We start from the raw sequence: 11,023 nt of genomic DNA on the forward strand, positions 1-11,023 counted from the left end.
TCTAACACAAACACAGATTTAGGTAAAAGGTAGAATTTTGAGTATTCTGAGCGCAAACCTGTCGATGAACTTGATACACCTATACGTTCAGGTAACATAGCACCTATGTGCCAGTGTGCATTTTAACACAACGTTATAATCTTGGAAATTTTGCTGTAACCTCATGATGTAATTTTTCTGTTACTGTGCAGCAATCTTAAAAGGTGACTGTGCCATAGGCTGTTGCAACATTAACGATGGACAGAAACGGTCCTTCACAGCGTTCTGAGCCAGACAGTACCCGGAGGCAGAGGGATGGAATTTGTAATGCATAGACCATGCTGAAAAGGTTTCCGGCAAACATATTCCTCCTGTAGCAGTTTAAGGTTACTTAGATTAAGTTGAAAGAAACATGGTTATAAACATGATTAGTTTATTACCATGGTAGTCCTGCAGTTTGGCCCCCCCTGCCCAGGGATATCACACACTGAGGCTGCTATAGCCATTACCCTGCACCACAGTTAGTTTTATGACCCCCGGTTTTATCAATGCTGACATCACAGCACAGGAAGTTCCTTAGCCAGCCACCTGCTACAGTATTTAGCCTTGATCTAAATGCCTGCACGCCGCTGCTGGGTTATTGTTGAACTCTAGAGTCAAAAAGCATCTGAGGACTTCCAAAGCTGAGGCTATATAAATATCAGCTGCAGTAGTACGCACAGATAAACCAGTTCCCTGAAATGCCCTCGGAGGTTCTGACCTAAAGTCACCTGAAAATAACAGTCATTAGTCATTAGTCAGTAATAATAGTTGTTGTCAGCTGTATTTTACCCTGAATACTACCCTTAGCAAGTATCGTAATAATAGTGGACACTCCTTTTCTGGGGCTTCTTTGAAGAATCATATCCATTACTAAACAAAGATGACCAGGCATGTTTTGAGCATGGCCTGTAGGGAGCACTGATGTGTTATGAGAGTACACATACACACACAAGCACACACAATGCCATCTTGGGCCTGCAGCTCTGGCTCAATTAACGCCTTGATGGTGAGCCTTGATGCACTCCTTTTCTCCCACAGTGTGACCAGCTGGGGGGACCAAAGCATGGCATGTGTGAAGGAAAACTGAGAGGCTCTCAGAAAGACAAACTGTTTGGCAGGATATTTACTCTTTCTCATTTGCTGATCTGCAATGTGTTGCTAGGCAGGGAAGTGTACTGACTGACTGGAATGACAAAAAGGCATTAATATAGGTCTTGCAGTTGTTCTAGCGTTCTACTTGCATGTACTGTCCAAAGCAATGGAGATTCACAGCACAAATTCTGCACATATTTGTTTTTTTAACAATCCTCATGCTGTGTACAGATCACAAATAATTAAAATGAATGCAGGGCACTGTAAAACTACATCAGTCATATACTTTGCATTCCACTAATATCCACCGAGAGATTTTTTTTTTTTTTGCTCTATTTATATCCGCTGATATATTAAAACTCATTAAAACTTAAAGATTAAAAAGCTGACCGTCTGGAACATGAGAGGGGCTCAGTCATGTAATAAATAACAGCATATGCATGCGTCTGTGCATTGTGTCTAAGAGAGAGAGAGACAATGAATGAATGCAGTCACTACACCATCACTGACCTTTACTGATGTCAGGTTCATCTCTTTTTCACTGAAAATGGATGCTATAGAATTTGGTTTTTAGTTTGCCAGCAATTTACTCTCTGCGTGGTGGGTGAAATACAATAGTGCCCTGATAAACACAGATATTTGTGAAAACAGACCCCATCTACTCCAAATGGTGCATATGCACAGGCTAAATTTGAGCTTTTACTGATTTATATCCGATTTCATTGGATGTGTCCCACCATTTCAAGGTCTTTAGTTATTTATGAGGCCAGCAACACTCACTATCAAATGCGTTATGGTGGCTAAGGTGTTTTTTCCAAGGATTTGTATATGAAGGCTTAATGTGAGCACAGAACACAAAAACCACATATTCAGAGTGAGCCAGTTTGTCATAATGTAAAAAAATCACTAACATCACAGTCTTCACTTGAAAAGAACATTAAGTTTTAAATAGAGCATTAAGCCACAGGTATTAGGTCAGTCAGTAAACTGATTATATCTAATAAAAATCTCAGATGATCTTAACAATAGGCAATGACTATATATATATATATATATATATATATATATATATATATATATATATGTATATATATATATATATATATATGTATATATATATGTATATATATATATGTATATATAATGTAGAGCGCATCAACAATCGAGTACATTCCAAAGTTTACTGCAGATTTCTGACATCAGAATTAGAGAGGCAGCAAGAAACAAATCTTTTTATCAGCACAGAAAAAGGGAACCCAATGCTAAAATGCTTTAGCACTCATCACATGCTAAAATTAAAGAAATGCTAATTCAAGTTTTAAACAATGTTGTATGGACAGATAAGTAATGTGATTACTAAACAAATCAAGGGAAAAACTGCATATCCTAAAAAATATGCCACATTTGCTAAACTTAGTGGCGGTACATATCCTTGGCCATGCGGCTTCCTGGACTGATTTCCTTTATTAATAATTTCTTGATCATTACAGTGACTTCAGAACAGAAAGAGGCCTAGAAAAACTGAAAATGGCCCAGTTACAGCTTGGTGAGGTATCTCACAAACAACTGGTGATGAAAAGGTCCTAATGATCTCTATTCCTGGTGCCTCATGTTTTTCCACACTCTAAAAATGTATTCCCCATTCTGTATTAATTTTTTTCTCCCTGTGCTGTGGGTAAACGAGCACATGCCACTGCAAATGAGTAGGGCACCCTCTAAAAAGGTTTGTTCCCCTTCTCAGGACACTCCAACCATTTAAGATACACCAAAAACTGACTGAGTACCTCGGAACCTGACAAACTCTTTTTCTTGTCCAAGTGCACTCGGTGTTAGATGTGAGCACTGATGCTGAGCAGGCTGTCGTCATAAGTTGTGTGGTAACCAGATCCACCCTGCTAGTGTTCACTTCGACCCAGTTCTGACCACTCCAGAGGAAATTTTCCGTCATCTGTCCTCACCATACTTGGTCTTGGATCATTATTGGTTGATGACTGGGGAACAGCTGCCAAAGTTTCAAAGCAAAAAATCATTTACAGTGTCTGTGATTCAGGCACACATCTGTCTGGTTCTGCCATCTACTTGTATGCACTTTTTCACTTACCTTTCATGTTTATGTCTTTATTGTTTGTGGGTGACAGGGGAACTGCATTAGAAATGTGAAGCTGGTAAAACAATGATGGTCTCCTTTTGAAATTTGATGAATTAGTCATGAGCCAAGATGAGTTAAACAGATGGAGCTGCACCAGATTGTTCCCTACATGGTTTCATTCTGGTTTAGATTTGCTGTTGTTTCAGCTATTGTTATGCCCTGCCTGGACACCCTGGAGATGACCTTCTGCCAACCCCTCAAGACATCAGCTCCAGGCATCCTGGTCTTTTCAGTGACAATGGTTAACTGACTGATGAGACTGAGATCTCTTTTATGATTCTTATGGAGGGCTAAATGGACAGGTGGAAGTTTAGTGTGTTGTTCTGATTATGCTTACTCTGCTACCCACTAATGTTTGTGATAATCCAGTCTGGTAGAATACAGTAGATTTGAACTGAAGACAATGGATACCTTTTTGTTTTGCTTTTTACATTTACATACAGACTAATTACTCTCTACTGTAGGTCAATAAAATTAATCAATAAATTATTTGTGGGTTGCCAGGTTGGGGGCATATCCAACAAGTCAAGACATAAATTCAGTTCATTTTTCATGGTGAGTAAACATATCTGCTGGAAAAATCTGCTAAAAAGTTATCATCACATGTTAATAATGAATTGAATTTCAGCTTGTTGAATTAGCTGATTCAAAACTGAACTGGATGAACCACGTGGGGGTTGACCCCATCTGTGGTGATGTCATCACCATTATCATCATCATCACTGCTTTATTACTTGTTCACGTGTGTAAGGAATAAACAAACCATAAACCCATCATCATGTTCCAGGCATATGCCCTTTGAGATTATGCTGATGTGCGGCATTGGTTACATTAAACATTTAACACAATCTCAAGCAGTTCACAGCTTTAAAGCTTATATGGGCGATGACCTGAAAACATTTTGTTGTTATCTTACAAATCCCACTCAAATGCTGTTGAGATCACAACAGCATTTACAAAGCAAACACAAGTCAAGAACATGATGGCATTAAGTGAAAACACACATACAGAACACAAATACATTAAGCAAATACACATTACAAACCAAAGCATTCAAAAATGCTGCATAACACAACAGCTTTAAGGAAAATGAAAAAAAGTCACATGTTGTATGTACAGTGGATTGAAAAAGTATTCAGACCCCTTCGTTTTTTCCACACTTTGTGTTATAGATTTGATTAGTCATTTTTGCCCATTAGTCAACACTTAATCACCTATATGTAAAAAGATTTTTTAGAATTTTGAAAAGTAAAAATGTTTTATGATATAAACCAAAATGATTGTTTCCACAAATGCAGTGTTTTTAAAATTTATTTATATTTTTTACATGCTTCATTTTTGTAATGTGTTTTTGACATTTTTTTCTCATCCCCCTTAATGGATGTGTTCTACCTTAATGCACTCATGTTCTCGACTTTTGTTTGCTTCATAAATGCTGTTAGCATTTCACCGGAAACTCAATAATCCAATTTCAACAATTTGATTTTAAAAAATCCAACAACATTCAACAATTTCATGTGGACACACGTAGACAAATGCTGCAGAACTAACATAGATACAACCCGCTTTCTCTCCCAGAGACCAGGGGCTATGCTTTTGTTACACAGCAACACTGGTGGTCCTGTGGACATGTGCCACCTCAGGCAGGCCGTGCACAGCTGGCTGCCTGATTAAAGTTTCACGAGAGCGAGGAACAATGTGAAATTTAGCCCTGGTTTAATGTATAGCAGAGGCGATGAACACATGCACACCAGCTCTGCACTAACGAGCTTTGCTGGGGGTTGACAAAAGAAAGGACATCACACGCTTTTGTATTTGACTGGAAAGGTGACTTCTTGTGAGACTGTTTAGTCTGTATGCAAGTAACGCATATGCATAAACCATATGGTAGTTAATTTCATTCTACCCTACTGTACTGTACTTGGATGTATTCTATGAGTAAATGACAAAGCACTTTTGTAAGCTCGATAAGAACGTCTGCTAAATGCCGTAAATGTAAATATGTTTTTCATGAGGTGGTGACTTCTTATATTTTGATAAGGGAGAAGAGAGAGACAACATCTTTGAATTTACAGAGCATAAAATAAATCACTGGGAAAAATTAATAATACTATCATTTTATATATATATATATATATATATATATATATATATATATATATATATATATATATATATATAATTAGGTATTGTAGATTACATTTTCCAGGGAGTCAAGCTAATATATGATGAGGTCAGGTCTATGTAAAAATGTTTTGTAGTATTCAGAATTTTTCCATGCTCACACTAAGAATAGATTAGTCTTTCACAGAACCAGTGACCTGTGGCAGTGTGTGATGTGGTCAGAATGGAGGAGTGGTTGGGGCCAGATATATACGATGTCCAAAGCAAGATCTTAAAAAGTAATGTGATTACTACTAGGCTAAGATTGGCCTACATCATAGGTTCCAGGAATGTAAACCAAGTTACAAGGAGATTGTGTTATGCTCGTTCGACTGCTTTTATAACAATTAATGGGTTATGGTTAATTTAATAGGTTATAGGTTTGGTGCACAACCAATTATTACTTATTATTTGGCCACATGTATCACTAAATATGAAAAACAGTGTTAAGAAATACTGTGATTGTTTTCCTTACAAGGACAATTTATAACTGAATGATTTGTTATTTAAGCATATCACTAATTAATAGAAGCAGTAGTGGCTGCTACAGGAGTGATCAGTGGATGCATATATTGGAACCACAAAAGTCTGCAAATGTAGGTGACACTGGGTTTGCAAAGTGCAACAGAGATGAAGGGGATGTCAGCAACATCCTGCCAGCCCTGCTCCTGCTGTTTAGAATCTGCTTGTAGCATTAATAGGAAGTTAAAAAAAACTAAGAGACTCTTCACATCAACAGAAGCTACTGGAAGTGAAACTTTGAAACTCATTTTAGCTGAGTTCATGGAGCCCTACAGTGATAAGTGCCCTGGTAAACGTCATTATCCACACGGGGCTCATCAAGGTGTTATTGAGGCCTGTAGAGAGGCTTCACTGCACAATCGGCCATTGATGTTCAGTACCCCCCATCTGTTGTGAAACTTGGGAATCTAAGTCTGGCATCACCCCCTGAGTTCAGAGCAGCAGGAAAGCCTGGTGCATAGCGCAGCTCTGAGGCTTATGCTGGATTCTTTCTGTCTCTTCTGATTAAATGCATCAACACGTTTCACTCAGATGGAGCTTACACAAGCTATGGAAAAAGTACAGTCTCTGCCTATATGCAATTGGGAGCACTTTGTTGACTGTCGTATTGTCGTTGCAACGCACTGCACATTGATTTCCACATTTCCTCATTGCTTGGTTTGTGCATTGCCTGCTTGTGCGTTGTATTAAGATGCATGCCACTCTAATTATCAGGTTGCCGGGAACTGTGCATGCCCTTAGAAATGAGAAACGGCTCTTACATGGCAAGTATTTTTTAAGAGGGACCTTGTGCTTTTTGTCATCCTGCTAATGTGAATTTGGGTGATGCATGCAGATTGTAATGTGGCTATTCTGCTGTTCAGCACTTGCGACCTGTAAATGCTGATTCAGTGTCTGTATTATAACACACTGGAGTTTGCAACTCAATTGACTGTGAACCAAAACAAGAATGGAGCGAGGAAGTCAATCACAAAAACTCTAGCTCTGAATGACGAATGTTACTCAGCAACTTTGACTCAGGAACGTAAGGAAAAGGCAGTTGTGCATGATGTGTGCCTCATACGCAAAAACCAGTTGGCTATTTGACATTCACCATAATGCTTTAATGTCAATATAAACTTCTTTTAAATTCTGCATGCTTCGGCAAATGTGCAGAAATATTTTCACGAGTAAGTCATACTGCTGCTGAGGTGGGCTACACTTTATCAGGCGAGACCTGCTGCTGACGCTGGACTGGACTAATGATCCTGATCTAATTTGTTGAGTGCCCAGCTCTAATGACTGCCCCTTATACATTATGGCTCAGAAGCTGGATAACTACCCTAGATTCAAAGGCTCAAAAGGGATATTTTACCACCACAAATCCACAACTCTGGCCATAATGGTGAGACATTTTCTTCATGCATCTGGTTTTTTCTGATATGCTGTCACAGGAATGGAAAATTATATTTTCTCCTTGTGACACAAGCTGTTGCTTCTCAGGTCTTTATATTTCAGTTGTACAAACACATTAGCTTAGATGATTAGAATGATTCTTTATGTTCCCACAATACTGCCTAAGGTAACTTTGTTTAGTATTAACCATTACGCATCATTAAGTTACGCAGTCAGTCACATGTCACTTTCACTTAGTGCTGTGGAACACAGTGCCAAAAAGATTCATGCTTGTAACAAATCACAGTATTGCTTCTTCAAAGAATGGGCATGTAGTTGAGGTATGGTATGTCAAAAACAAATTTAACAAGGGCACTGACAAGTGTGCTTGAGCTCAAGACTTGTCAAGACTTGTTTGGAAGGCTTCCTTGAATATGGCACTATGCATGCGCTTTGCCCATATGCAGTTCCTCTTATGGAACATTCCTGAGACCTGGCTATATTTTAACTGTTGTTTTATATGCCCATGTTAACATGCAGGCGGTGCTGTTGATTGTGGGTGGAGCTGTTGACACCGGTGGATAGTCCGGTTTATCCCGTACAGCTGCTGTAGAGCACGACGGGGACATCGCTCCACAGCACCTCACCTCTGACCTTCTGGAAGCATCCACCTGACCTGGCAGATGCTGCCAGTGTGCCATACTTTAGGAAACCCTGTCCGCATTCCTCTCGACCAGCTCATACGTGCCTCTAACATCTCCAGTGACGACACCCAATCCGTCAGCCCCGTGCTTGTGTAACAGGCTTTAAGTGTGAGTCTGAGCAAGAGGAAAGCCAGGTGGGGGGCATAGTTGGGGGTGGGGGGGAGCCAGGGGCAGTGAGGGGCTTCTGTTTAGCATATATCTCACAGAGACAGAGTGGTGCTCCTGATTGAGCACAATGGCTGTTCCTAGCAGTTCTGCTGAGGTGTCAGAGTGTGTCCATGTGCAAGAGCCTGATTGGTTGCTGCCACCCTGGGCACCTCGAGGTTGTCAGAGGTGAAACCCGCTGAAGAGAACCAGCAGGAACATGAGGACCTGACGTGGCGTAAACAAGATCAACCCACACAAGTCCACAGTGGATTGGCCGTAATATGAGGCATGGATACAGTGCTCAAATCATCTTTGTTTAATGATCTCCTACAGTGTTTAGGTTTAATTGAACTCCAATGACATATGAGTTGGTTCAACATTGTTGATTATTCTGACAAGTATACTGTATTGCATTATGTAATTCTTAAATTCTTTTGTTTTCCTTGATTAAGTTTTTAAAAAATATTATGATCCAGTCTTGCTTTAAAAATTTAATGTAGGTCAGAAGTCCAACCTGTTCCGAACCAAATGGCATTTGAGAATAACAGACGTTGGTGTGTTAATAGATGAGTGTGAGGACAAGTCTCTTCAGACTTTGTGGTGAGCAAAAAGCTGACTGACCTTTGTGTGCCAGTTCATCAGAGTTTAGCTATGTGAGCCTATTGATATCCAAAGATTTGTCCCTTATGTAATACATAATTTGAATATTCAAACAACAAATTGTTGAGTCAGTATTCTCTGAACATTATAATCTTCAGTCTGAGTTATTTTGTTGGTAATTGCAGCAGAAGATGTACACAACCCCACTCATTGTGAACAGACTGCTAAGTCATTAATCTACTCACCAAAGCTGTGTATATAAACAATCAAAAATTATGTTTTTAAGTAGCTGAATGTTTCTGATTGATGACCGCGTTGTGGTGTTTTAATACTGACTATGAGTCAGCTCAGCTGCAGACTTACTAGGTTCTAAACATTTGTTGTTTTTCCCTCATGGCTGCCATTGTATAAGTAGCTTAGAGACCGTCTGGGGTTCACTTCACCAATTGGCTTGAAAAAAATCCTACCAACAATCCCTTTGTGAAAGTGTATGGCACAAGGCCCATTCCCAGCCTGTACTGGGCCTTTTGGGGAGGGGAGAAGTGAAAAACACTTCTCTCACAAACCCCCCTAAAGCACAGCTCTGCCTGTGACAACTGCCTCCCCGGTGGCCAGATGTCGAGAGATTGCACATGTTCAGTTTCTCATCATCCAGACAGGGTGGTGGGTTGTGCGGGTGTGGGTGTGGGTGTTTTCTGTTGGAGTGGTTCTACATCCACAGACAGACCCGCAGCAATCTGTTATTCAGCAAATTAACTGGGGATTTAGAAGTGTGTGATTTGGCTCAGCACGGAAAGATGCCTGGATAAACCAATTAGATCTGGGCTGCTCATTTGGTGCCCTGTTTAAAGATGGCTCTCGAAGTATTGTGAAAAGAGTCAAGTCATAAATCCAAATTTGATGATAATCACGTCTAATTTAAACTGCACTGCTACTTACCCTCTGAAAATGTACGTAACTACCCTAACTGCAATTTGAAAGAAAATAATTATGCAAATGATGATCATACCCTTTAGATCATCATAACTCGGTGACAAACTTTAAAATGGGAGTCATTGACACCACTGCTCCAAATTTCAGAAGCTTTCGTATTGCAGGCACCCAGACAATGTGCTAAAGGACCCATAAGCCACTCAGCCATACGCATGCTGATGTCTAGTTTGGATGATTAAAAACAATGGCAGACCCTAAAAACAAAATGTTAATCTCACAGGTGTCACGTTTAAATGCGGCAAATTAGAGGATGAATGTGTCATGATGGACAGCAGCATCTGCTGAGAACTGCTGACGTGGAGGGGAGCAGGTGACAGGCCTGTGCAAGAAAAGGCTGAAGACACTAAGCTGGGACTATCTGCCCAGGGCGGGTGCTCTTCTCTCTCTCTCTCTCTCACACACACGGTATTTGAATGGCCAGCTTGCATGCACTTATTGGGAAGTGATCACATACATCTCCTGGCATAACGGCTCTACAAATGGTATAATGAAACCTGGTCTCAGAGTTTCTCTTTTAAGGGTTTGTGAGTACCTGAGGCTTCTTGCTAGCTGCAGTGGGAAGCACTTTGTCCAGGACAGTTAATCAACTCATTTCTTATGTCGTCTTGCTCGTCTTCATCGTGCCTCAGGCTCCGTGTCCTTAGTGCCATACTTTGAAATAAAAGGCAAAAATGAAATGATGGTGGGTGGCAATAGCATACTACGGTACAATAGTGGTCTCACTGAGCACAGGCAGAAACTAGGACAGAAATGGTCCCATTCTAATACTTACAGGCTTACTGCTGTAATGGCAGCAGTGAAGACATGGTGTGGATAACGAGGCTCTCACTTTCTTGCCAGGGAGAGGGGGTAGGTTGGCCTGGTCACATGAGCCAGCCAGGTGGTGGAAGCACAATAGGTTGCTACATATCGGCTCACTGGGTGGACCTTGCCCGGGATTCTCTGCCCCCAACAAATGGTGCAACCCCCTCCAAACACTTATTATAAATGTATAAAATTGCATGTAAAATAAAATAAAATCTAGTTGTTTTTTTACATTTCATACTTCTGACAGCCATTTCAAGCAGAGCTCACTTTGAACCCTGCAGAGCAGAAGAAGGGACATTCTCTACATGGGAGTAAAGTTTCAGGTTGTAGTATCAATAGAACACAATCGTTATCCCCGTCCAAATCCGTCAGGCTGTATGCAGGTGGGGGCTATGTATGTACAGTTTAAAAGCAAATGACAGCCATTTACTTGTGCATTCTGGGGATAAAA

At 40.3% G+C, this 11,023-nt stretch overlaps 1 long non-coding RNA gene across 1 annotated transcript; it reads right to left on the bottom strand.

Moving 5' to 3' along the window:
* Window positions 1–2,275: 2,275 nt before the first annotated feature.
* On the bottom strand, window positions 2,276–10,639 carry LOC145651364 (uncharacterized). The gene is made up of 3 exons (XR_014117266.1): window positions 10,538–10,639; window positions 10,298–10,416; window positions 2,276–3,115 (listed from the first exon to the last, which is right to left on the bottom strand). It is a non-coding gene; the product is annotated as an uncharacterized LOC145651364 (long non-coding RNA).
* Between the last annotated feature and the right edge of the window lie 384 nt (window positions 10,640–11,023).

This window comes from Electrophorus electricus, chromosome 15 (genome assembly GCF_041902795.1).
Source record: "Electrophorus electricus isolate QZ-2024a chromosome 15, ASM4190279v1, whole genome shotgun sequence".
NCBI classification, from domain to species: domain Eukaryota; kingdom Metazoa; phylum Chordata; class Actinopteri; order Gymnotiformes; family Gymnotidae; genus Electrophorus; species Electrophorus electricus.